This window comes from Paroedura picta, chromosome 7 (genome assembly GCF_049243985.1).
Source record: "Paroedura picta isolate Pp20150507F chromosome 7, Ppicta_v3.0, whole genome shotgun sequence".
Lineage (NCBI taxonomy): Eukaryota > Metazoa > Chordata > Lepidosauria > Squamata > Gekkonidae > Paroedura > Paroedura picta.
The window spans coordinates 21,980,828-22,005,574 of record NC_135375.1 but is presented as its reverse complement, the minus strand read 5'-3'; the positions used below and the strand labels follow the sequence as shown (position 1 = coordinate 22,005,574).

General features: G+C 45.5%; 1 long non-coding RNA gene across 2 annotated transcripts; it reads right to left on the bottom strand.

Annotated features, from left to right (window-relative positions):
• Positions 1-233: 233 nt before the first annotated feature.
• LOC143841734 (uncharacterized) lies at positions 234-19,089 on the bottom strand. 2 transcript variants are annotated; one of them, XR_013232766.1, is made up of 3 exons: positions 19,040-19,089; positions 13,358-13,554; positions 234-302 (listed from the first exon to the last, which is right to left on the bottom strand). It is a non-coding gene; the product is annotated as an uncharacterized LOC143841734 (long non-coding RNA). The 2 variants fall into 2 exon arrangements; XR_013232765.1 differs by lacking the exon at positions 234-302 and adding an exon at positions 9,187-9,378.
• Positions 19,090-24,747: the final 5,658 nt, after the last annotated feature.

The window sequence follows — 24,747 nt, the reverse complement described above, 5'->3', positions numbered from 1 at the left end:
TCCTTACAAAAGTGTCATCACTGTGAGTCAAGTCAAATTTCTCAAGTTCACCAAGGCTGTGGATTCTTCTATTCACTCCTCTTTCAAATGGGTACAGTCCAGCTGTTGGACTTTGCAAGTTCTTTAGCATGCATGATTCAAATGCAGATGAAAGAATATCCTGCAGGGGGCATCGGAGGAAATGTGTATTTAGCATACTTTGACGAGGAACTTCGGATCTTTTTCAAATAATCTCTTCCAGTGTCCCGATTGGCTCATTTGGAGACTTCTTGCTCATTTGAACACACTTCCTCCCTGCTTGCCTTCAGGACAGACAGAATGAATGAAAACAGCAGTTAATTAGTTAAACTGCTCTCTCCTCTTTCTATTCAGTGTCTATTTCCCTTCATAACAACCCTGTTTTATTATTTTAAGCAGCTTGGTGCTGAACATCTCTTTGCATATTTAAGTCTGCCTGCACCCACAAACCAGACAATGTAGAAGCCAGACTGCAATCTGGAACATGAAGAACATAACTCTGCAATATCCATATAATTCCAGTACTACTAGAAGTTATATGAAATTTCTCACATGTATAGCATTCTAGTTCTTTATATAAGATGGTAGGAGCCCAGAAATACTTGTCCATTCACGCCAGCTATCATTCACGGACTCACTCTTAGTGGGCTAAACCTACTAGGGTTTTAATTTTTTTTGGGGTGGTGGTGGTATTACAATGGTATCTTCTTATCACTGGGGACCGGTCAACACTTGACAATTTTACTGAGGCCCGGGGGGGGGGGGTAGTCTTTTGCTGAGGAACATCGCCGCCGCCTGAGCCCCTGCTCCACTTGCTTTCCCGCTAGTGCCCCAGATTTCCTGCCGCCCACTGGGGGGCGCTACCAGCAGCAGCTGTGTAGTGCCACACCGAGGGGGAGCCCTAGCCATGACGGCTGCCAGAGAGCACCAAAGGTGAGCTAGTGGCAGAGTGGCAGGGCAGCCCCCGAGGCAGCAGCTCTGGGAGGAGGACAAGGAGGAGCTGCGGGCCAGTACCGACTGATCTACGAACTGGTACCAATCCCCGGACCGGGGGTTGGGGACCACTGTGGTATTAGATAGCCACTCCATGCTTGTTACACTGAGAGACTTGGAGAAGAGCAACAACCCAGGTGATTGTGCTGTCAGTCCCAGAGTTACATCCTTCAGAGCTCATCTTTACACAGCCTGCGGTGCCGCGGACTGAATAAAGCTGTAAGGGCTTAGGGGGAGGAGTTAGGTCGGGCTCTGTCCGGGATGAAGAAGGGTGCCGATTGGCCCCTTCCTCCGGACAGACCATCGACCGGGCCAATCAGCAGGTACAAAGCGCCTGCCGATTGGCCCGGCCACTTCCTGCCCTGCCAACAAGGGGGGCCTGACACTCCCTTGCCGGTGGCCTGACACACCTCAGACGCGTCAGGCCACCGGCCAAGGGAGCCCCCGGCAGCCGCTCAGAGCGCGGCTGCCGGGGGCTCCCTGCGGGAAAAGGCTAGCACCCATTGTATTCCCGCATACAATGGGCTTTGCCTCTAGTTAGAGAATAAGCACACAAGAACAGCCCTGCTGCATCAGGCCAGTGGTCCATCCCGTCCAGCATCCTGTTTCACATGGTGGCCAACCAGTTCCTCTGGATGTCCAACAACAGGGCACAGAGGCTGAAGCCTTCCCCTGATTAGACCACCATGGCTAGTAGGTACTGATAGACCTATCCTCCATAAAATTGGTTCATCCTTTTAAAAGCAGCCTATTATTTAGAAGAGATTAACCACATTGATTAGGAATGCCAGTTCTCTGGTGTGATCTGGGGATCCCCCCGTTTTACAGCTCATCTCCAGGAGATAGAGATCAATTCCCCTGGAGAAAATGGCTGCTTGGGAGGGCAGCATTATACACTACAGCATTATACACTACAGCATTATACACCCCACAGCATTATACACTATTGAAGTTCATTCCCACCCCAAATCCCACCCACTCCCAACTCCACCCCAAGGTCTCCAGGTGTTCCCCTACCCAGAGCTGGCAACCCTATGTATGATTGTATTGTTAAGCATGGAGGTTGCAGCATTAAAACAGGCCTATTAACAGCAGCAGCTGCAGAATTCACAATATTGTGGGTATGTATAAAACTATTCTAAAAAGAAGAGTCCTTTGCTTCAATTGATAGTCTATATATTCAGCTGTTTAATGACTGTAATCATGTGGTGTTTTTAAGCCATCTTATTCAAAGTGGAATGACACAAGAGGGGATTGCATCCGGAAATTCAACATTAAATAAGGAGCTATTATAGATTTTCAATGGATTCCTCCGAGGGAAAGACCTACTGATAAAAAATGCAGCCGTGTAATTTTTTTGTTCAGGGTTGTTGAAAACATCGACTTGGAAAGTGGTGGTGCCAAAGCAGGTTCTCCCATCCTGAAGACATCTCAGTCATCTCCCTTGCAGATCAATACGGTGCTTAAATTAGAATACAAGGCACCAATATTGAAAGGCAGAGCAATGAGGGAATGGGTGGCCTAGAGGCTGTAGTGAACTCTTTCCAAGTAATGATTGGATAGGTACCTGTCAGCATTTACACTTATAACAGCATAGGCTAGGATCCAGTGAACCGTGAGCAGTGCCCTGTTTGTAGAATAGCAGGGCCAGTTTGAGACAGGGTTTCCCAACCACAGTCCCAAGGCACCTTATGGCACTTTGCAGGCCCTCCATGGGAATTTTCAAAATGTGGAGATTTTCAAAATGAAGGTTGTGGAGAGCTTTCGCACCCTGTGAAAGAAAAAGTTTAAATTTGTTAATTAAAAATTCAACCCTCCCCTCCCTGGAGGGGATAGGAAGGGGAAGGGCCCTGGCCATTTCAGCATTTGCTGCCTGGCGCTTCTCTCACTTAAGGAGGGTGGGGGTGGCAGGGAGGCGTGGTCATCCGACATCACTTCCTGTTAGCCCGAAGCCTGAAAAATATTGCAGTGATACCTCCATGGCTGAAAAAGGCTGGTTTTAAGGATTCATGGTGCCTTAACAGAGCACAACTGGTGCTGGCACTTGTGCTGTAGCAATGGGGTACCCTTCCCAAGGATATTTGGAACTTTGGAAGCAACTGGCAGCTTCTTTCCTTGTCCTTGCAGTCCACAAACTGCATAGGTAGGAAGATCCCCTAACAATCATAGAGTGAAGGCCCCCAAGCCATACAGTACCACAGGGCCCCTGGAACTCTGAGGCCCATCGCAAGTGCCACACATGGTACTGGGGAAAACCACCCCTGGAGAACAGTGCTTTCTTGGCTCACCATTTTCATTGCAGTCCCCTGGAAATAATGGTGGGGTTTAGTACAGAAGGCTCAGGAGGGAAAAGAAAAATGGTGAAGTGGAAGTGGAAGTGCCTTTTCATAGGAGCCATTGTACTATATAATTGGAGCCATTCCGCTGTTGTACAAGTGGAAGTGCCTTTTAATTGGAGCCATTTCCCCTGAGAGCCAGTTTGGTGTAGTGGTTAGGAATGCAGAATTCTAATCTGGCGAGCCGGTTTCAATTCTGCACTCCCCCACATGCAGCCAGCTGGGTGACCTTGGGCTCGCCACGGCACTGATAAAACTGTTCTGACCAGGCAGTGATATCAGAGCTCTCTCAGCCTCACCCACCTCACAGGGTGTCTGTTGTAGGGAAAAGAATGGGAAGGTGATTGTAAGCCGCTTTGAGACTCCTTTGGGTAGGGAAAATTGACATATAAGAACCAACTCTTATTATTATTATTTTCCTGCTTGGTATACAAGTTGCTATAAGCCACAGTTGATGAACCATTAATTAATTAATGACGACCCCTCCTAGAACTGCAATTATTTATTTACCCTGCTTTTCAGGACTCAGTTAGGTTTCCAGCTTGCAGTAATATGATTATTAATGTGCAACAATGACAAAGGCTTGGATCCCCTTAGATTCTCCCTTGGTGAAAAGGGGAGAATTGCGGGGTGTGGAATGTCAGTTTGGGTTACTGAATACGCTATGGTGGGAATCATGAAACTTCCGTGGAGAAAAGCAATGATGGGTAGGGCCTATAATGAGGAAGAGCATTAGGGGAGATTAAGTTAAACAGCTGGCTGGATAACAGTCACAGTCATGCTGAAGAGAAAGCACATTTTAACAAGACTTTGAAAAAAAAATTAATGGAAAAGAACAAAGTGTATTCCAGAAATAACTTTAAATGCAGACATGTCAGGACATTTGAAAGAATGACATACAGCTCAGAAGCACTGGCCTATCTACATAACTTGCCCTCGGCCTTTGTAAACCAAACAATGTTACCTTAGAATTTTCGATATTAGCAACCTTTTTCCCCCCTGACAAGTATTAGCATTGTAAGAGGAGTGAATAATAAGAAGCAAATGTTGCCTTCAGGATGCTACAAAAGGTGAGCCATTTGGGTAAGAACTTTGGGTCAAGGAATAGATGCCTTTATCTGTCTTCACAAGCTCTGCACAAGAATGTTAAAACAGTGTGTGATTCAGCCAGTTCAGAGTGTTCTTGAAATCTGAAACTTCACACTTTACCTTTTAACCAGAATGGTCCTTCCAGAATCATAAAAACATATAATGCTAAACCCAGGGGGGACTGACTAAAAGAAAATGTCTGCAAAGTGTAGTAGTGGGCTAGAATGTTGGACTAGGGTCTGGGAGAACCAGATTCAGATCTGGGTGTAAGCTGCACGGAGCTTTTATTCCAACCCCAGATCGATTCAGTCCCTGCCCTCTACACAGAATGCGATTTCCGTTTGGATTTGGGGCGATTTAAATTTTCCTTCTGCAGCAAGAAGGATTGATCCGGAGTGACCCTACCTTTATTGTACGATATCTCAGAGTGCTGTTAATCCTCAATATCCAGATTGGGGAAGAAAGCTCCGTGGTAGAGAACCTCTGATAGGCTACACCTGGTCATGTGACACGCTTGCCTTAAAGGAGAAGCCCCTAATTTCTCTCAACTTCTGTCAGTCCTGGATTTTTCCTCCCTCCTCTGCCTTTTTCGATCCTCTCCCCCTCCCCTCCAAGAAAAGAAAGAGGCTCCGTGCTTGGTTCCTCTCCCCCTACCCTTCAAGAAAAGAAAGAAAGAGGCTTGGCTCCCCTCCCCACACCTTTTGAGCCTCCCTAACCATGTGCAGAAACCTTTCCTGTTTCAATGGGGAGGAGGGGGGGAGAGGAAGACCCGAGTTCAAAGCGATCAGAATTCAACAGGATTGAAAATGGAATAAACAAAGTAAGTGCAGACTTTGCCCTTGACTCTGTGATGGAACTTGGTGGGTGACTTTGGACCAATCACTTTCACAGCCCAGCCTGTGTCTCATGGTTGTTGTGAAGACAAACTGGAGGAGGGGGGAGTGCTCTCCAACTGCTGCACCACACATTCATGATGATGATGATAAAAGAAGGGCCTTAAGTGTCTACCTTCAAGTTGTTCTTTATGATGAGCATACCTCACAGCCAGGAGACACTGCAGAGAGGAGACAATACCCTCACTCTTCTAGGTAACCCTCACTGTAGAAATGATGTCAGGAGCTGAGTGATCGATACTTTGACTAATCTGGCCAGAGAAGCAATGTTGCTCCAGATCAGCCTTTCTCAACTTTTTTTTTTACTGTTGAGAAACCCCTGAAACATTTTGCAGGCTTTGAGTAGAAGGATCATGCAGAATATGGGTGGGAAGCATAGCTGTGTACATGCCCACATGGGGCCCCTCCCCTTTCCACCTGGCCCAGCATTGGCCATGGGGGAGTCAACTTGACCCTATATGGTCATATCACCCAATAAATGTTTAACAAACTTTAAATATATACTAAACATTTATTGATGATGATGTCACCCGTTCAGTCGTGTCTGACCCTCGGTAATTCTATAGGAAAGTCTTCGCAATGCGTCCCTGTGTCTAACTGCTTCTTTTAGTTGGTTCATGGTCATCCCTGTATCGGCTTTGATCGTGTCGAACCAACGGATCCTTTGGCGACCACGTTTCCTTTTGTTGCTGACCATGCCGAGCATTAATGATTTTTCTAGCGAGTTTGATCGCATGATGTGTCCAAAGTAAGTGAGCTTTAGCCGTAATATCTTCCCTTCCAGTGACACCTTTGGCCTGCTCCTCTCCAAAACCATCTTGTTGGTAACTTTGGCTGTCCATGGTATTCATGGCATTCGTCTCCAACACCATAATTTGAAAGCATCTATTCTCCTCCTGTCTTCCTTCTTTAGGATCCAGGTTTCACATCCATAGGTCGTTATGGGGAAGACAATGGCGTTGACTAGCCGGCAATTTGTATTAATTAACTTCTTATTAAAATCAATTAACTTCCATCTATTCAGGAAACCTTTCCAGGGCCATTAAGAAACCACAGGGTTTCATGAAACTCTGGTTGAAAAAGCCTTCTCTAGATATTACCCTGACCTGGATAGCCCAGGTTAGCCCATTCTTGTCATATTTTGGTGCCTAGGAAGAGTTGACTCTAGTTAGTACTTAGATGAGAAGCCACCAAGGAAATCCCAACTGTGAGAAAGAGGAACCAGTGGAAAACCACCTGTGAACAACTCTTAACTCATGGAGACACCATAAATTGTCTGTACCTTCATGACACAAAATGCGCAGTAGAAAGTTGTTGCTCATAGGCAACTGTCATTTTTACTGATGATGGCCCTGTAGAAAGGCTGGTATTCCGCGAAGTCCTATGAAGAACGTTCTGATGTCAGCGTCAGGATGCATGAGGTCAAATGCTTTTTATAAACCAGGATGGCATCAAAGCTAGGAAATTGCCTGATTATTTCCTCGACTAAGTACTAAACATTCCGCTTGTCAGTCTCTTAATTTGGGCCTCAGAAATGAAGTTGCAATAATGAGGGGAGGAAAGTCTTCGACAACAATTAGGGAAATGGTGCCTGAACATTATTCAGAAGGCCTCTTTGTTTCCTGAACAACAAATATGATTTAATAAGGTAGAGCAGCGCGCAGGTGTTCAAATAGATTTCCTTCCATAAAAGCTGGTTTCTGTCAGGGCACTGGAGACAAAGAGTGTTTTTTTAAAAGGGCAAACTGAAAAGAGATGCTGGAAATCTTGTTTTCAGAGCTTTCCAGCATTTTAAATTTTGCAAACAGCAGCCGTGCGGAGTCCCAATTTGTCTGCAGTCCAGGGTGCATGAAGGGGGGAATTGAACTGTATGTAGCCAACTTATTTCACACTAGGCGCAAAGCCCGTTGTCTCCAAGAATACAACAGGCGCTAGAGCTTGGCAGTGGGGAGAGAAAGGGGAGGAGTTGTCCAGTCTGTAAGGGCACAGGGTTGAATGTGTGTGTTGTGTGGGAGGTTGTTAGAGTTTGCATATTCCCAACAGTGGGGAAGGCTTCATGTGGAGGAGTAGGAAATCAAACCCACTTCTGCTGCTCTTAACCACTGCACCATGCTGGCAAAGCAAAGTCACATATCTCTTGACTATCGGGTAGACACATTTATGACTTAGAGAGTCATAAAGAACTGATCTGAGATAGCAGTAACCTTGCTGATAGTGGCTTACAATCACAGAGTTTCGGTGAGGTGCTTATCAGCTGACCTTGGGAGCAGATTTGTGACCTGGTATGATATTTGGAGCTATATCACAAGTGGCACTGACCAAAGAATATTCATTTTATGTTACTGGCCCCTTGAAGTTCTGTGCAAAAGTTGGACAATGAAGAAAGATGAGAAGAAGGTTGATTCTTTAGGCTGATCTTGCATTGAGCAGGGGGTTGAGCTCAATGGCCTCGATGGCCCCTTCCACCTCGAAGATTCTAAGCTGGTTATAGATCAAATTGAGCTTGCCCTCTCCTTAGAAGCTAAAGTTATTAAACTGAGGTTATTGTATAATCCAGGAGTACTCAACCTGTGGTCCTCCAGATGTTCATAGACTGCAATTCCCATTAGCCCCTGCCAGCAAAGGGACCAAGCCCTATTAAGATAGGTTGAGGGACTTGGGAATGTTCAGCCTGGAGAAAAGGAGGTTGAAAGGGGACATGATAGCCCTAATAATTATTTGAAAGGTTGTCATTTGGAGGAGGGCAGGAAGCTGTTCCCACTGGCTGCAGAGGAAAGGACACACAGTAATGGGTTTAAACTACAAGTACAACTATATAGGCTAGATATCAGGAAAAAGTTTTTCACAGTCAGAGTAGTTCAGCAGTGGAATAGGCTGCCTAAGGATGTGGTTAGCTCCCCCTCACTGGCAGTCTTCAAGCAAAGGTTGGATACACACTTTTCTCGGATGCTCTAGGATGCTTAGGGCTGATCTTGCATTGAGCAGGGGGTTGGACTAGATGGCCTGTATGGCCCCTTCCAACTCTATGATTCTATGACTCTATGATTCTATGATTCTATGACTACCCCTGCTCTAATCCCATTATGAGACAAAAGTCACTGAAAAAGCTAATTAATTCTAGGAAAAGGTGAAAGCAACAGGAAAACAGGAAGACCCAACAGTAGATGGATGGACTCAGTCACGGAAGCCACAAGGGCCCTCTCTTTGCAAGCCCTGAGCAAGGCTGTCAACAATATTTAGAGGGGTTTGCCCAGTCCCGGCATAGCTATGGAGGAAGAAAATGCCCTCTGGAGTCCTAATTGCGCACAAGTTGCATGAGCAGAACCACTGGCAGCATTTAATAGGAGAGGCTGCAGACAAACCTCCAGGTGTCTTGGTTTGGGTTCAGTTTTAGAGGAACAGGCTGATTCTGTGTTGATGATACTTTCGGGATTCATTATAATCACCTGCCAGATTTTATAAAGTAGAGAAGACTATCATCCAACACTCCTTAAAAGTTTACTGGAATTAAAAAACAAAACAAAACCCCATACTTTATATTTCTCATTCTGTCTCTTTGCCACCCCTTTCCAGTCGATCAATGGCATCCAGAAATCGCCAGTTTAAACACTACACTTCAAGCAGTTTGCAGCTGTTCCCGTTTTGGCAGCCGCTTCCTTGTTTTGCAAGAGCTGGCCGTAATGGCTAAACTATAATAATCTAATTTAGCTCCTACCACTTCCGCGTGCAGGGCTAATTGAAAGCGCATTCACATAGCATTAGAGTGCGCCATTTGAAAAAATCTCACTTACTGGAAGAGGAGCGAGCGACTCTGGTTTGAAAATCACAGCGGTCCTGGAAGAACTTCATGGCAACGGGCTGCTAGAAAGGGTTTAATATTTCAGTGAATGAGTCTCTGGGTTGCTCATCTGGCAGATTCTTTATGTTAAGTCAGAAGTCGCTCCCTTTTGTTCAGGCACTGTCTCTTTGTAGTCGCTTGAAACAAGAAGAATCCGTTCCCTGGCACTTGCTAGGCATACTGTCATGGAGGGGATGTGCTGGTCTCTTGACTGCAATAAATCATTCATTTGGTTGGTTCATTCATGCATTTGCTTGTTTGCTCACTCTTTCATTCATGGGTGGGGGGGGGCGGAGACACAAACTAGGAAAATGAACGCATAAGTTTTGCCTACATAAAAAGGTAAAGGTACAAGAGGCTCTTTTTGCCTACATACCACCAAGCATTTCTTTTCAGCCATAAGAGCTAGAAGTGCTGTGCTTTATACCCTGCTTTTCACTACCCAAATGTGTTCACTACCCAAATGTGGCTTACTATCACCTTTGTGGCGCAGGGCGGTAAGGCAGCAGAAATGTTGCCTGAAAGCTCTGCCCATGAGGCTGGGAGTTCAATCACAGCAGCCGGCTCAAGGTCGACTCAGCCTTCCATCCTTCCGAGGTCGGTAAAATGAGTACCCAGCTTGCTGGGGGGTAAACTGTAATGACTGGGGAAGGCACTGGCAAACCACCCCGTATTGAGTCTGCCAAGAAAACGCGAGAGGGCGTCACCCTAAGGGTCAGACATGACCCGGTGCTTGCACAGGGGATACCTTTACCTTTACCTTTATCACCTTTCCCTTCCTCTCCTCACAACAGATATGCCAAAAAGATAAGAGTTCAGTGAGGTAGGTGGGGCTGAGGGAGCTGTGTGAGAACAGCACTATAAGGACTGTGATGAGCCCAAGCTGGCTACATGTAGAGGAGGAGTGGAATCATACCCAGCTTTCCAGACTAGAAGCCAACGCTCTTAATCACTGCACCAAGCTGGATTAAAAATCTGAAGAAATAAACAGCTTTTGTCTTGTATGAAAGACATGGTTGGTCAATTTTACTTTTTCCAAGCCACTTTTTTTTTGCCGATAAATCACAGCTTATTTATGGTGACTCCGAAGTGTTTTAAGCTAAGAGAGGCTCGAGAGATTAGTTTGTCATTCCTTGCCCCCACCCAAATACTATCCAAGGTCAACTCTGCTGGGCTTCTGAGATCTGGCAAGATCAGGCTAGCCTGAGCCACTGTAGCCTGAGCCAGTGGTAAAGTGTATTCCCCCACCGAGAAATGGATTCTATACGGTCAGTGTTTGCAGATTATCTAGAGCAGTGGTCCCCAACCCCCGGTCTGGGGACTGGTACCAGTCCGTGGATCAGTCGGTACCGGGCTGCGGCTCCTCCTCGTCCTCCTCCCCGGCTGCTGCCTCGGGGGCTGCCCTGCCACTCTGCCGCGATTCACCTTTGGTGTTCTCTGGCAGCCACCATGGCTGCCCCCCCCCTCGGCGTGGCATTGCACAGCTGCTGCTGGCAGAGCCCCCCAGTGGGCAGCGGGAAGTCAGGGGCACCGGCAGGAAAGCAAGCGGAGCAGGGGCTCAGGCAGCGGTAACGTCCCTCGGCAAAAGACTACCCCCCCCCAGGCCTCAGTAAAATTGTCAAGCGTTGACCGGACCCCGGTGATAAAAAGGTTGGGGGCCACTGATCTAGAGAACAAAGCTTGGTCATGATCCCCAGCCCCAAAGATATCAAATTGGCCTCAACCAAGACCTGGGCCTTTTTGGCCCTGGCCCCGGCCTGATGGAACGCTCTCCCTGGAGAGATCAGGGCCCTGAAGGACCTTGGACAGTTCCCCTGGCCTGTAAGACAGAGTTGTTCTGCCAGGCCTATGAGTGTGGCTTGAAAAGAGTGCTGAAATCCAGGCCTTCCTGTTCAAAACACCAGCCAAATGATACCTGAACACTTGATCTCCATCAACCCTCCCACTACATGAGCTGACGTGCTTAGAACTATCCGAGAGAGCCCATTATTAATTCATTCATTTATCACATTTCTATGCTGCCCTTCCCCAAGGGCTCAGGGCGGCTGACAAGACCGGTCCAAATGACTGAGCAGTTAAAAACACACAGGGGTAGTCAACCTGTGGTCCTCCAGATGTCCATGGGCTACAATTCCCATGAGCCCCTGCCAGCATTTGCTGGCAGGGGTTCATGGGAATTGTAGCCCATGAACATCTGGAGGACCACAGGTTGACTACCCACAGGTTGACTAAAACATTACATTGTTATTCAAATCCAGTGGGAGGGAGAAGGAATAAATGCAGAGGTGGAATTAGCTATGGCATCCAGGACTGAGACAGGATCTGATAACCATCTTCAAGTATTTAAAAGGCTGCCATATAGAGGATGGAGCAGGGTTGTTCTCTCTTGCCTCGGAGGAACGGACCAGAACCAATGGGATGAATTCAAAGGAAATTCCATGTAAACATCCGGAAGAAGTTCCTGACAGATAGAACGGTTTCTCAGTGGAACAGGCTTCCTCGGGAGGTGGTGGGTTCTCCATCTTTGGAAATTTTTAAACAGAGGCTGGATAGCCATCTGACAGAGAGGCTGATTCTGTGAAGGCTCAAGGATATGGAAGGTATAGTGGATTGTGGGTGTCCTGCATGGTGCAGGGGGTTGGACTAGATGATGATGAAGAAGAGTTGGTTCTTATATGCCGCTTTCCTCTACCCGAAGGAGTCTCAAAGAGGCTTCCCTTTCCTCTCCCCACAACAGACACCTTGTGAGGCTGAGGGAGCCCTGATATCACTGACACAGGAGGTACCTTCCTAGTCTATGGTTCTATGATTCTATGGTTATTGTTTATGTAGGGTCCTCAGTTATTGTTGGGACATCTATTGGCCTCCACCATGCTTCTAATACATTTTAATAGAGTTTTATTCCATTGTTTTTAAAAATGTCGTGACCCACCCTGAGCTTTAGGAGAAGGGTGGGCTAAAAAGATTGATGATGATCACGCAAGGCTAGCCAAGCACATGTGCATGAATCTGCCTTCTCCTGAATTGGACCACTGATCCATCAAAGTCCCAATGGCAGCAGCTCTCCAGGCTCCTAGGCAGAGATCTTTCACCTACCATCTGGTCTTTTTTTGACTGGAGATGCTGGGGACTGAACCAGAGACCTTCGGCATGCTGAACAGACTCTCTGCCACCAAGCCAGGGTCCCTTGCAGGACCTGGCTAGAATGAAACACACGGACAGAAGTTCTGGGATCTGACCATCTGGCAGAATCTAGACCAAGTGATCAAAAGGCACTTGGGGTACCTGGATCTCAGCTTTTCCTTGAGAACCTCCTGAAAGCGACCAAAGGCTGGCAGGGGCTCCTGGGAATTGTAGTCCATGGACATCTGGAGGGCCGCAGTTTGACTAACCCTGCATTAGATCGTATTGATCGCCTTTGAAGTTAATGCTTCATTCACGAGTTTTACAAAACGATCCGAACAATGTCCTCCAACGCTTGTGTTCCCAGAACAGCTGGAGGGAAGCCAAGAAGATGGTGACTAAAGCTGCAATGGGGTATTATCCAGTCAGACTTGTGGGTTGTTGTTTCTCACACTGTCCCTTTGGGAGCCTGGGTGTCAGAAAGCAAAACGCTTGGCAAAGGTGGGAAACGCTACCGGGCATCCTTTTGAAAAGTGCCATCTTTTAACTCAGAGGGGATATTTATGCAGCTGAGCACAGTGCCCAGAAAGGAGAGCGGGCGGGTGAATCGTTCTGGTGACTCAGATGGGCTCGTGTGTGTTCCTGGGCTGATCCAGGAATGCTGACGTGTTTGTGGCTTAATGACAATGTTGGATGGTCTCTCTACTGCCACTTTCGGCGTTTAGGCTATTAATTAAGAATCGATCTCAGGAGTGTCCCCAAACTTCACCTGCATCCGCAATTTACCTGAGGAGGGATCTCATATGTAGGAGAACAATAAAATCAGAGTCCAGTAGATTTTATTGAGCTACAACACGGCTACCCATTTGAATCTATCCATATATAGGGGAGCAGTGTGTGGGTGTCCATATTGAATTAGGGATTTGGTGGTGGTGGTGGGGGGGTGTCGTAGCATAGGTTGCCGACTTCCAGGTGAGACACATAGTCAGGACACACAATAATAGGAAGATTCAATCCCCCAAAGGGGGAAATGTTGTGAAGAGCTAACAATAAGAGGGGACTCTCACCTTTGGCATGTAGAGCAAGTATTAATAAACACACGCTGAATCACAAAGATAATCCACAGTAACAGCTGTCAAAGCATGACGTCTACTGAATCTTCCAAAAGATCCACTCTCTGCAGGAAAAGCCTTCATCTGATTCATTCAATGCAGTTTTCACAGCCTGGTGGAAAGTTGCCATGGGGTCATGATGCCAATTTTGGCTGAAATAAATATGTCATAAAGAAGAGTTCTAATATGAACTATGGACCATCAGAACTCCCAGGTAGATTTTTCTTCATCTAAGGTCAATTAGAATTCACAAAACATTGTCACATCTTCCTGTGAGTCTGGCGGACTGCAGCTTTGCATAAGGATATTTCAAAGCATGCTGACTGCTAGGTAAGGCCTGGAGATGTCCCAGAATGACAACTGATGTCCAGACCACAAGCACCACGTTCCCTGCAGAAAATGGCGGCTTTGATACCCTGCTAAATTCCCTCCCCACCACAAATGCTTCCCTTCCCAGGGTCCAACCCGCAAATCTCCAGGGATTTCTCAGCCTGCAGTGGGCTACCCTCACAAAGAGCTCTTCTGCGAGGCATATGGTTGAGGCCAGGGCATGGTCCCGCTATTCAGTCTGGGAATCCCCATGTCTATCGTATCCATCTATTGATCTGCTCCCCACTCTCGTCAGTAGGACAGTAAGAAAGTTGGCCCTGGCTGATCGAGGGGGTGAGTTGCTAGTGGGTTTTCTTTTGTCTGCCGTCTTAATGTTTAATAATGTATTAAGGGCATTATGGGGGTTTTATTGTGTTTTTTATTGTTTTACTATGTAAACCGCTGTGAGCTCAATTGGGAACGGCAGTATACAAATTAAATGGATGGATGGATGGATGGATAGATGGATAGATGGATAGATAGATGGATAGATAGATGGATAGATAGATGGATAGATGGATAGATAGATAGATAGATAGATAGATAGATAGATAGATAGATAGATAGATAGATAGATAGATAGATAGATAGATAGATAGATAGATAGATAGATAGATAGATAGATAGATAGATAGATAGCAGGGAAGAGAAGCTTGGGATCATCCAAGATCTTTGCTTTTTAACAGGGCTTGGGTGCAGCAGGAAATGCAGACTGATTCAGTGTTCCCATGTTAGGTTCACAGGAGGGCTCTTCAGAAGTTTCTGGGAGGCCAGAAAGAGTGTAGAAGCCCTCCCAATAGATATAGTTGCCATGTTGCTTGAATAAGCTATCTAGGTCCCCCTTGTCCATCAGCAGGGGATGGGAAGGAAAGACTGTCAGATTCAGGCTCGGTGGGGTACCATGCCATAGAGTCCACCCTCCAAAACATCGATTTTCTCCAGAGGATTTGATCTATATAGTCTGGAATTGACCTATAATTCTCCATTTCCACCTGGAGGCTGGCATCCCTATTCTTGAAAGGGACAACACATAGATCTTCGATGCAGCTCTCCCAACTGCACTGGCTCCAGATTGAAAATGGGATCAGAATCAAGGTTTTGACTCTGATGTTCAAGGCCCTAACCCCCGCCCCGAGGACCCCTGTATCTTCAGGACCTTCTCTTCCCCTGTGCCTCCTCCCCCCCTCACAAGAATGTTATGATCAGAGAGTTTGAATCTGCTTTGGGCCCCCAGCCACAGAAAGATAATATTGGACTCGACCAGGTCCTTTTCAGTGTTGGCCCTGACCTGGTGGAACGCAGAATTCCGGAGGGCCTGCAGAACTGATCTGATCCACCAGGCCTATGGCTGAGGGCAGGCAATGGCATTATGAGAAGCTGGCCTCCGCACAAGAAACATCCACCAACCCTCCAAACCCTGACAAATCCCCACAGGGAGTCAGTAACAGGAGGTGGTTTTTAATGTAGGCCTGTTGTTTTATTGGGTATGATGATGATGTATTGTTTTAAGCTGTTGTTAACGGCCCTGAGCTAATGGGTATACGACAGTATACAAATTAAATATGTATGATTTTTTTATTCACATGAACTAGGATCTTGAAAAATCGAGCAGCATGGTAAACACATGTATTGAAAGAACTGAGGGCAGTGTGCTGTCTTTATAATGCACCATTGGCAGGATCCTAGCTTGTATGATCATAATGAGAAGAGCCCTCATAAATATGCTTACAGGGAGCCAGCTGGGTGACCTTGGACTTGTCACAGGCCTGATAGTGCTGTTCTCACAGAGCAGTCCTGTCCGAGCTCTCTCAGACCTACCTCACAGGGTGTCTGTTGTGGGGAGAGGAAGGGAAGGCCATTGTAAGCTGCTTTGAGATTCCTTTGGGCGGTGAAACGCGGGGTGTAAAAAACAACTCTGCTGCCGCTGGTTTCATCCCTTGGGATTGCTCACACAAAGAAACGAGGCCTAGGTGTGAAGCAGCCCTAAGTTTGCAATCTTCCTTCAAAACATGTATAATAGATGGTTATAAGCAGCCGTGAATCTTTCCCTCTCTTCCAGATGTGAGCTTACAAAGCCTAATAGCTTCACACAGGTTGGGCCCGAAAGCAAAGTTGGCAGGTTTTTGGCTCCCTTCTCTATTTTGCCTCGTCGCTTTCTCAGCCTACTGAGATTCACACCTCCCTGCAGCAGCCAGACAATAAATTATCTGGACCGAACAGAAAGTTCTTTCCTCACTGACACAGCGGGGGTTTTGTTTTTCATTTTGGCAGGCTCACCGGTGGCTCCTCCCTTAAGCGCCTTTCACAGGCCTTGCAGGCCTCAATGGGTGCCACTGGTCTGCTGGCTTTATCCCTGCCTCTTTCCTAACAGAGTGATATAGTGACTCCTGCCATGTGTCTCCGTGCTGGAGAAAATGTGCATTTGCTTGCTACATTTCGAGTGTTCAAAAAATGTCTCTGTGTCGGGATGCACTTGAAGAATCGGAAATGTGGCCTGTAATGCGATGTGGTAACTGTGGGCCGCCAAAAAAGACAAATAAGGGGGTCCTAGGTGTAAACTGCTTGGAGCTTTTATTCCAACCCCAGATCGATTCAGTCCCTGCCCTCTATACTGAATGTGATTTCTGTTTGAATTTTGGGCGATTTAAATTTTTCTTCTGCAGCAAGAAGGATTGATCTGGAGTGACCCTACCTTTATAGTGCGATATCTTAGAGTGCTGAAAATCCTGAATAAAGAAAGCTCCACGGTAGAGAACCTCTGATAGGCTACACCTGGTCATGTGACATACTTGCCTTAAAGGAGAAGCCCCTAATTTCTCTCAACTTCTGTCAGTCCTAGATTTTTCCTCCCTCCTCTGCCTTTTTCGATCCTCTCCCCCCCCTTCAAGAAAAGAAAGAGGCTTCAAGAAAAGAAAGAGCCCCCCACACCTTCTGAGCCTCCCTAACCACGTGCAGAAGACTTTCCTGTTTCAATGGGGAGGAGGGGGGGAGAGGAAGACCCGAGTTCAAAGTGATCTGAATTCAACAGGATTGACAATGGAATAAATAAAGTAAGTGCAGACTCTGCCCTAGATCAAATCAAGTCTGAACGCTCCCGAGAACATAAAAGGACCCAACTGTGGCTAGGGTACTTTGGTCCCATTCTGAGAAGACCAGAGTCACTGGAAAAGAAAATAATGCAAGGAAAAGCTGAAGGCTATTGTTTCAAGCATGGATATTCAGTGAGTCCGGATTTTCCTCAGATATAACCTAGGATAATCTTCCACTTTGCTTGAAAGGGCAGAAACAAGGAAGGACATCAAACAGCTACCTAAGGAAGAGCTACCTAAGGAAGACTGCTTGGTACCTTCTTGTGCAAGACAGCTCAGAAGAAGATGCCTTTCACTGAATCAGATCCTTAGTCCATCAGTATTGTCCAATCAAAATGATTGTGTAGGAGTCCAGTTCCAGAAATCATGAGGAAAATTGTTTTGAGATGGAAGAAAAACCAAAACATTTTAATGATCTAGCCCATGATGTGAACAAAAGTACTGGTCTTCACAGCCAGGTCCCAGAGTGAGTGGATGGGAACAAATGTGCTTATAGGAAGTCCCATGAGAAGCGACTCTTGTGTGGTTTTGTGCATGAAGAAGGCATGTTTTCTTATGAAGCTAAAAACATTTGGCCTGTTCCTAGTGGAGGGGTGTTCAAAATGTTGGCGAGGAATGGCTAAGAAAGAATCTAACTGATAAAATATTTCAAGGATGTTTAGCTGGCAATGGATCAAAGATGAAAGTCTGAAAAAAGAGGTCCCCTGTGAATGCGGGCTCAGCCTCTTCCTGTCACACAACACATTGTGGGGAATTCATGTGACTTCCTATCACATGCTTCAAGCTCAGAAGGTCCCTTGCGACAACCTGGGGGTTGAAGGTCCTGGAAAGGGTGAAGACCTCTGCTGTTAGGTCTATAAACGCCCACTGAATCCAAGAGCAAAGTTGGCTTAAGCCATGCAAATATTCTATAGGATGTCAGCTACTTCTCTTCTTGGTAATGCTATTATCTCAACTCTTATATATATTTTATTGTATTATTATCTTTATTATGATTTTTAAAGAGAATTATTTGCAGTCAGAAAAGGACATTTCACCGTGGTTGACGACACTGCATGACCCTTAAACCTTGCCATGAGGTTGCTCATTCCGGTATACATTCTCACCCAGTTTTTACTTCCTCTTCACCGATATACTGACCATGTTCCTACTTGATAATTGCCCCTTTTTTGTAGCCAAGTGAAGATTGGCACGGCCAGTGCTCTCTGTTTATATAACTCCGGCAAGACGTCACTGATGCTTTTATGGTTTTGTTTTACTCTTTTCCCTTGGCTGTAGTAAGTTCTTTTCTGCCAAGCTAAAACATTATATGAGGCTCATGTGTACTATAAAGATTCCCTAGTTCATAGGCTGGGCATATTTTCATGTGTGCGTTTATGAAGAGATACATGAGACCACTGAGCTCATGCAATTACATTCTGCTGCAAATTGGAAGTGATGCAAAACTACAGCTAATTCCGCTGCAAAGGTACTTCCACTATACTTCCCCCACTATTGTGAGTGTGCTGTCTTGGTCTTAAAGTGGGTGCTATTTGTTCTGGCTAATTAGGAGAAGAAGAGCTGGTTCTTATATGCCGCTTTTCTCTACCCAAAGGAGGCTCAAAGTGGCTTACAGTCACCTTCCCTTCCTCTCCCCACAACAGACACCCTGTGAGGTGGGTGAGGCTGAGAGAGCCCTGATATCATTGCTCGGTCAGAACTGTTTTCTCAGTGCTGTGGTGAGCCCAAGGCCACCCAGCTGGCTGCATGTGGGGGAGTGCAGAATCAAACCTAGCATGCCAGATTAGAAGTCCACACTCCTAACCACTACATCAAACTGGCTCTCTGTAGATGTTAACATTTCTTAAACAACATGTTTAGTGCCAAATTGTACCAATACACGACTTTCATTGTCTTCTTCTGGGTGCTCAGCAACCTTAAAGATGAATTAGTTACTGAGCAGTAGAAAAATTTGGGGGGGAATGTGGTCGTTTTGAATGGAAATGGAAGGCTAGAGAATCAAAGAATATGACTAACTTTGAGCTTTAGAAGGGATGACAATTTGCTTAGTCAATGCTTTGCTTGGATGTTCTGTCTGCTTGTAGTTAGAACAGCCAATCCCTCCCCCCTACACTGTGGTTAAAGGAGATACTTTGAACTGCTGGGAAAACAGGGATGTCCTTGCTTTTCACACACTGACCTGGTTGTCCAGAGTGGAGACACACTCTTTGGCCACACTATTCGTGCTCTTGAAAGGACAGAGGAATTTTTCAGAGAGAGTTTTTGTGCCTGCAAGGACAGAAAAAAACATACACACAGATAGAATGGGCAACTCCGTGCCTGGATTTCCTTCCTAAAATATTCATGTCCAGCTTTGTACAAGCACAGAGAATGACTCTTGGATCATACAGATCCATTGTTTCTCAAGAGGAAATGTTTTTATACCAGTGTTGCCAAAATGGCAGGACACATTTGTTCATTTTCACAAGGTTGCAGGCTACAGCCCAAGGCGTCACCATGAGTTATTGGCAGAGATGCTACAAACCAAAAGCATAGCAGGCCAGAATCCTGCAGTCAGCCAATCAGAAACCTGCAACTGTCCCATGGAGAGGAGCAACCCAGGATCCCTTGCAAAGTCAGAAAGAATTCTGGGTGAGCATAGGCTGTGCGTAATGTAAGAAGAAGAAGAAGAGTTGGTTCTTATATGCTGCTTTTCCCTACCCGAAGGAGGCTCAAAGCGGCTTACAGTCACCTTCCCATTCCTCTCCCCACAACAGACACCCTGTGGGGTGGGTGAGGCTGAGAGAGCCCTGATATCGCTGCTCTGTCAGAACAGCTTTATCAGTGCTGTGGCAAGCCCAAGGTCACCCAGCTGGCTGCATGTGGGGGGAGTGCAGAATCGAACCTGGCATGCCAGATTAGAAGTCCGTACTTCTAACCACTACACCAAACTGGCTGGTACCCTGATATCTGGTCGCAGTGACATAGCATGGCCCTTGAATTGTATGGTTTTTTCACTGTGGTATCCTATTATGCTGAGCCACTGAAGTCAGTATGTCTGCTCAGACTTGCAGCAGCTCTTCAGGATCTCGGGTTGAGGTTTTTTACATCACCTGCTACCTGATCCTTTCACAGGAGATGCCAGGGATTGAACCTGGGACCTTCTGCATGTCCAGCACGTGCTCTGCCATTAAGCCATGGCTCCTTCCCCAAAGACCTTGTCATTTCAAGTCTCAGTTAGACAAGCCTTACACTTTTCTGCAGTTGGTTTTCACTGGTTGGTTCTAAACTCCCCCCACCTACCAAAATTAGGTGCATTTTACTTAATATCACTAGCTTGTTGGTCTTATCCCCAACTTCCCATTCTTAATCCATCAATTTTAGCTGAGTTTCCCAGAGACCTATTAATGATTAAGACCAAGGAAGAACTGGAAGTTTTGATGTTACTTTTATATTGTCCTTCTTGAGTTTACATATGGATGCAATCAATGTCTTATTGTGTGTCCTTCTCAATGAACATCAGTAAACCAAACACATGAACCTGATTTAAGCAGAGTCTTCCTACTGGTCTATCAGGGTCAGTATTGTCTATGCTGACTGGTAGTGGGTCTCAAGCAGGGTCTTTCACAGCACTTGCTACCCAATCCTATTTTTTTTAAAGCTGACCATTGATCCTGGGACCATCAAACCTTCTTTACCTCTATTAAATCTGTGAGTTCAGTAAGACATGGACCCTCAGCTCCAACAACCAACAACTTTACTGGAGCCAGAAATACTGAACAGCAGGCAAGCAAGTGGTCGAACTTACATTAACTCCCACCAAGGGATGTGATTGGTCCTTAACAGAGGCCCATGATTGGATCTTAAGGCTGGCTCTTGATAAGTCCATAAAGGTAAAGGTAAAGGTATCCCCTGTGCAAGCACCAGGTCATATCTGACCCATGAGGTGACGCCCTCTAGCGTTTTCATGGCAGACTCAATACGGGGTGGTTTGCCAGTGCCTTCCCCAATAGGTCCATAAGTCCCTTCTATTGTTGGTTAATAGCCCAGGCCTATTGAATTCCAAGTAAGGGCTCAGGATCCCAGCCTCATGTCTCAAGCTCTGAGTCTTGTACAATCTTTTTCAGTCTGCATACAGAACAACCTCTAAGTAAGCATGCCAGTCCTCAGGTAGGACCTGGGGATCCCCTGGTTTTACAGCACATCTCCAGGTGACATAGATCAGTTCCCCCAGAGGAAATAGCTGCTTTGGAAGGTAGACTCCATAGCCTTATAGTCCATTGAGACACCTCCCCACCGCAAATCCTTCCCAGCTCCACCCCAAAGTCTTCAGGTATTTCCCCACCCAGAGCTAGCAACCCTAGTCTGCCACTTAAATAAAAGTCAGCTAGAAATATAGATGAGTGGCATCTTCTTTACCTTTTGGGAAGGCTTTTTGCAAACTGTTATGTATGGGCAACTCTGTTGCAAGTTAATTCAGGATCAAGTCTCAAATCCTCACAGAATTTATGTGGACACTTTTGACTGCCCTTGTCCTTAGAAAGCTTCTGTCAGTAGGATTCAGATTCATTCCGATACTCTCCATTGTAATGTTGCTGTTTTATTGATCCCACACCTTGGAAATAGACAGAGCTCCAAAGCTGGTATACATTTATGACCATTGAGTGGCCCAATGAAAGATCATCTCAACCGCCTTATCTTTTGCAGGCTTAAGTTATGATCCAGTCCAAGTTATGATCCAGTTTATTTCCTGCTTCAGAAAGAAAACAAAATTGATGTAAGGAGGCAAGAAGTCCTCAAACTCATAGCCAATGACAGATTATAGGGATAATCTAGAATTGTTCCTCCTCCCTACATTTGGATTTTGTATCTCCGTTGTGGTTCTTTCTGTTTCCCTGTACCAAATTTTTGTGCAGTGCATTCTCATATTATTTGTTCACCAATAAATCGCTAGTTGACATTTTACATCTATTACAAGTGGCAAGCAATGCAAATAAATGGAAATTAAGGGGAGACAACAAATGCGTATGATGCCAACGAATCTGTAAACACAGCTGCTAAAAAGCTCAGCCCTAGGCAGCCCTAGGCAGTCACCAACTGCCCCAAGATCAGATTACACTATCAATGCGATAGAATGCCACAAATTGTCACCTATTATTATTATTATTATTATTATTATTATTATTATTATTATTATTATTATTATTATTATTATTATTATTTCGATTTATTTCCCGCCACTCCCAAATGGCTCGCGGTGGGTTACAATGTCTTAAAAAACCCATTAAAATTCCCATTAAAAGACTTTAAAATGTCACAACATGGCAGCACAATAATAAGATCCCCTTCCTACCCCCATTCCTAAAAAAAAATACTGAATACCTATGCTGGATTATAGGTGATTTATTATAACTTTCCCAAGAACTGTTAATTTCCAAAGGTTGAACATCCAGATCTATATCTACCGTATGTACATCTTCTTCCAAGAAGCTCAAGATGATATACAAAGTTCTCCCTTTCTCTATTTTGTCAATACAACACCCATGTAAGAGGAGTTAGGTTGAGAAAGTATGAGAACTCACAGGTACAGGAACAGTTTTGACCTGTGGTTTCACTAGTTCTAGTCTGCTGTGCTGACATTTTACCACCACAGATTGAGGACGTGGTTATTGGAGAGAACTTTTCTGTGGTGACGTCACAGCTCTGGAAGTCCCCTTCTTGGAAGCCTCACCATCTATAAGGCATCAGGTTACATTCATGCATTTTTGTTTGAGTTTTTTAAAAAAGAAAGTTATTTTAACTGATGCTAAAACTTGAAGACTTAAGACTTAAAACTTAAGAGCCTCTTGTGGCGCAGAGTGGTAAGGCGGCAGACATGCAGTCTGAAAGCTCTGCCCATGAGGCTGGGAGCTCGACCCCAGCAGCCGGCTCAAGGTTGACTCAGCCTTCCATCCTTCTGAGGTTGGTAAAATGAGTACCCAGCTTGCTGGGGGTAAATGGTAATGACTGGGGAAGGCACTGGCAAACCACCCCGTATTGAGTCTGCCATGAAAACACTGGAGGGCGTCTCCCCAAGGGTCAGACATGACCCGGTGCTTGCACAGGGGATACCTTTACCTTTAAAACTTGAAAATGTGTGCTGGATTGATTCATTTTGTTTGTATGATTTTAAGGATTGTAACCCCAAGAACATATAAGATGGAAAGTTAGGGGATGCATATTGAGCTGTCTAAACCTGTGATTCTATGCACACTTTCCTGGGCATATGTCCACTGAACAAAGTGGACATGATTCTGAATAAACTTCCATAGGATGACACTAGAACTAACATGGTGGGAGTGGGCAATATTCCAACAACTCATACTTCCCCACCTTTGATAATTTGAGGAGCAGGAAAAAATGGTAGGGGATAAATTTCTCCCAGTCTTTATGGTACAGATCATAGAGATTGTGGGGATTCCTAGAGATTCATCCAGAAGTGACATCCCTTAATCTTTCAGCTAGAAGTGACAACACATCCTCCATGCCACTTGAACATTTCTCCCAGTTTCTATGGTAAACACCAAAGAGTATGGAGACATTCCTAGAGTGTTACTCAGAAGTGACATCACATTCCCCCCAAACTCCAGCATCCTTAAGCACTGCCCCTCAAATCTTGCTGGTGCACAATTGGCAATTCTATCTTGAAGAGTGCAGCATTAGACCATTTATGCACTGGGAAATTCACTGTTCCACCTCCCGTGCAGGAGCACAAATCAGGGGCGGATGATGTGCACCAGGCCAAATGCTCCCCCATGTGGGTGCAGGAAGAGGTGGGACAGCCTGCCACGACTAAAACTCCAGCCTGCAGCCCAGCATGAAACCTCCAGTGCATAAACGGTCTTAGGGACACTTTACAGTGACTGCACCTGAGAAATTTTCCATTTCTCTATTGGGAGTAGACTTGTTTAGGATGGGGGAAAGCCTAAGCAAGTCTCCTGGCATGTAAGTATCAATTTTTGCATTGGGGCTTACTCCAGTGAGAGTTTGGAGCTGCTGGATTGCAGTCTTAGTCTTAGTCTGTATCCCAAGCCAGTATCCCAAGAGCTGCTTTGCCAGTAGATGAGCAACATTCTCCAGCTGTTCCACCTCACAACTCTTTCCCCTTTTGCTGCATCCAAAATCATTCCTTTCAGACTCCACCAGGGTATGATAACTTCTTGCAGCTCAAAATGCCCATGTGCCATAAAAGGCCATTGCACAAAATATTATTATAAACTACACTTAAAAAAGAAGAAATAACATGGCAGAACTAAAGAAAATGTTTTCAATATGACTGATGCATTCGATTCAATGCAGTTTTCTGGGACAGACGTGCTACATATTTTAAAATTCATCTAAGAATGAAAACATCAATGGTTTTTGGAAACCATGTGCCTCTGCAAAACAATTCTCTATCCAGGTTTTTTGTTTTTAATTGAGCTGGAGCCATAATCTGGGTAGCAACTGGTTAGGCTTATTTAAGATCAGCAAGGTCACAGCCTTGAGATGTATTTTTAGCTCCTTGATTTGAAGCCATCAAGCTATTAGTTGTAGTTTGGGTGAGTTGATGAGAAGGTCAGCTTGATTTTCTTCTAGTTCTTGATAGGAGAAGTAATTTATTGACTAGGCAGGCTTGGATTCTCATGGATTTTGCTGGCTTCCCCTCTTTTTCACAAAAGGGAAAGAAGACAAAGTCATCCATCTAATGTTTTTCATGTGTTTCCTGAGTGAAATTAAACACTGGGATTGTAATGGAAGATCTGGCAGATACTTAGGCTAGTGGTATGCTTGAAAGGGAGGGGGAAATGCAGTTTTGAGTAACTCCCAGATTAAAAACCCATCAAATATCATTGCAAATGCAGAATGTGGCATTGAAAACTAGAGCTT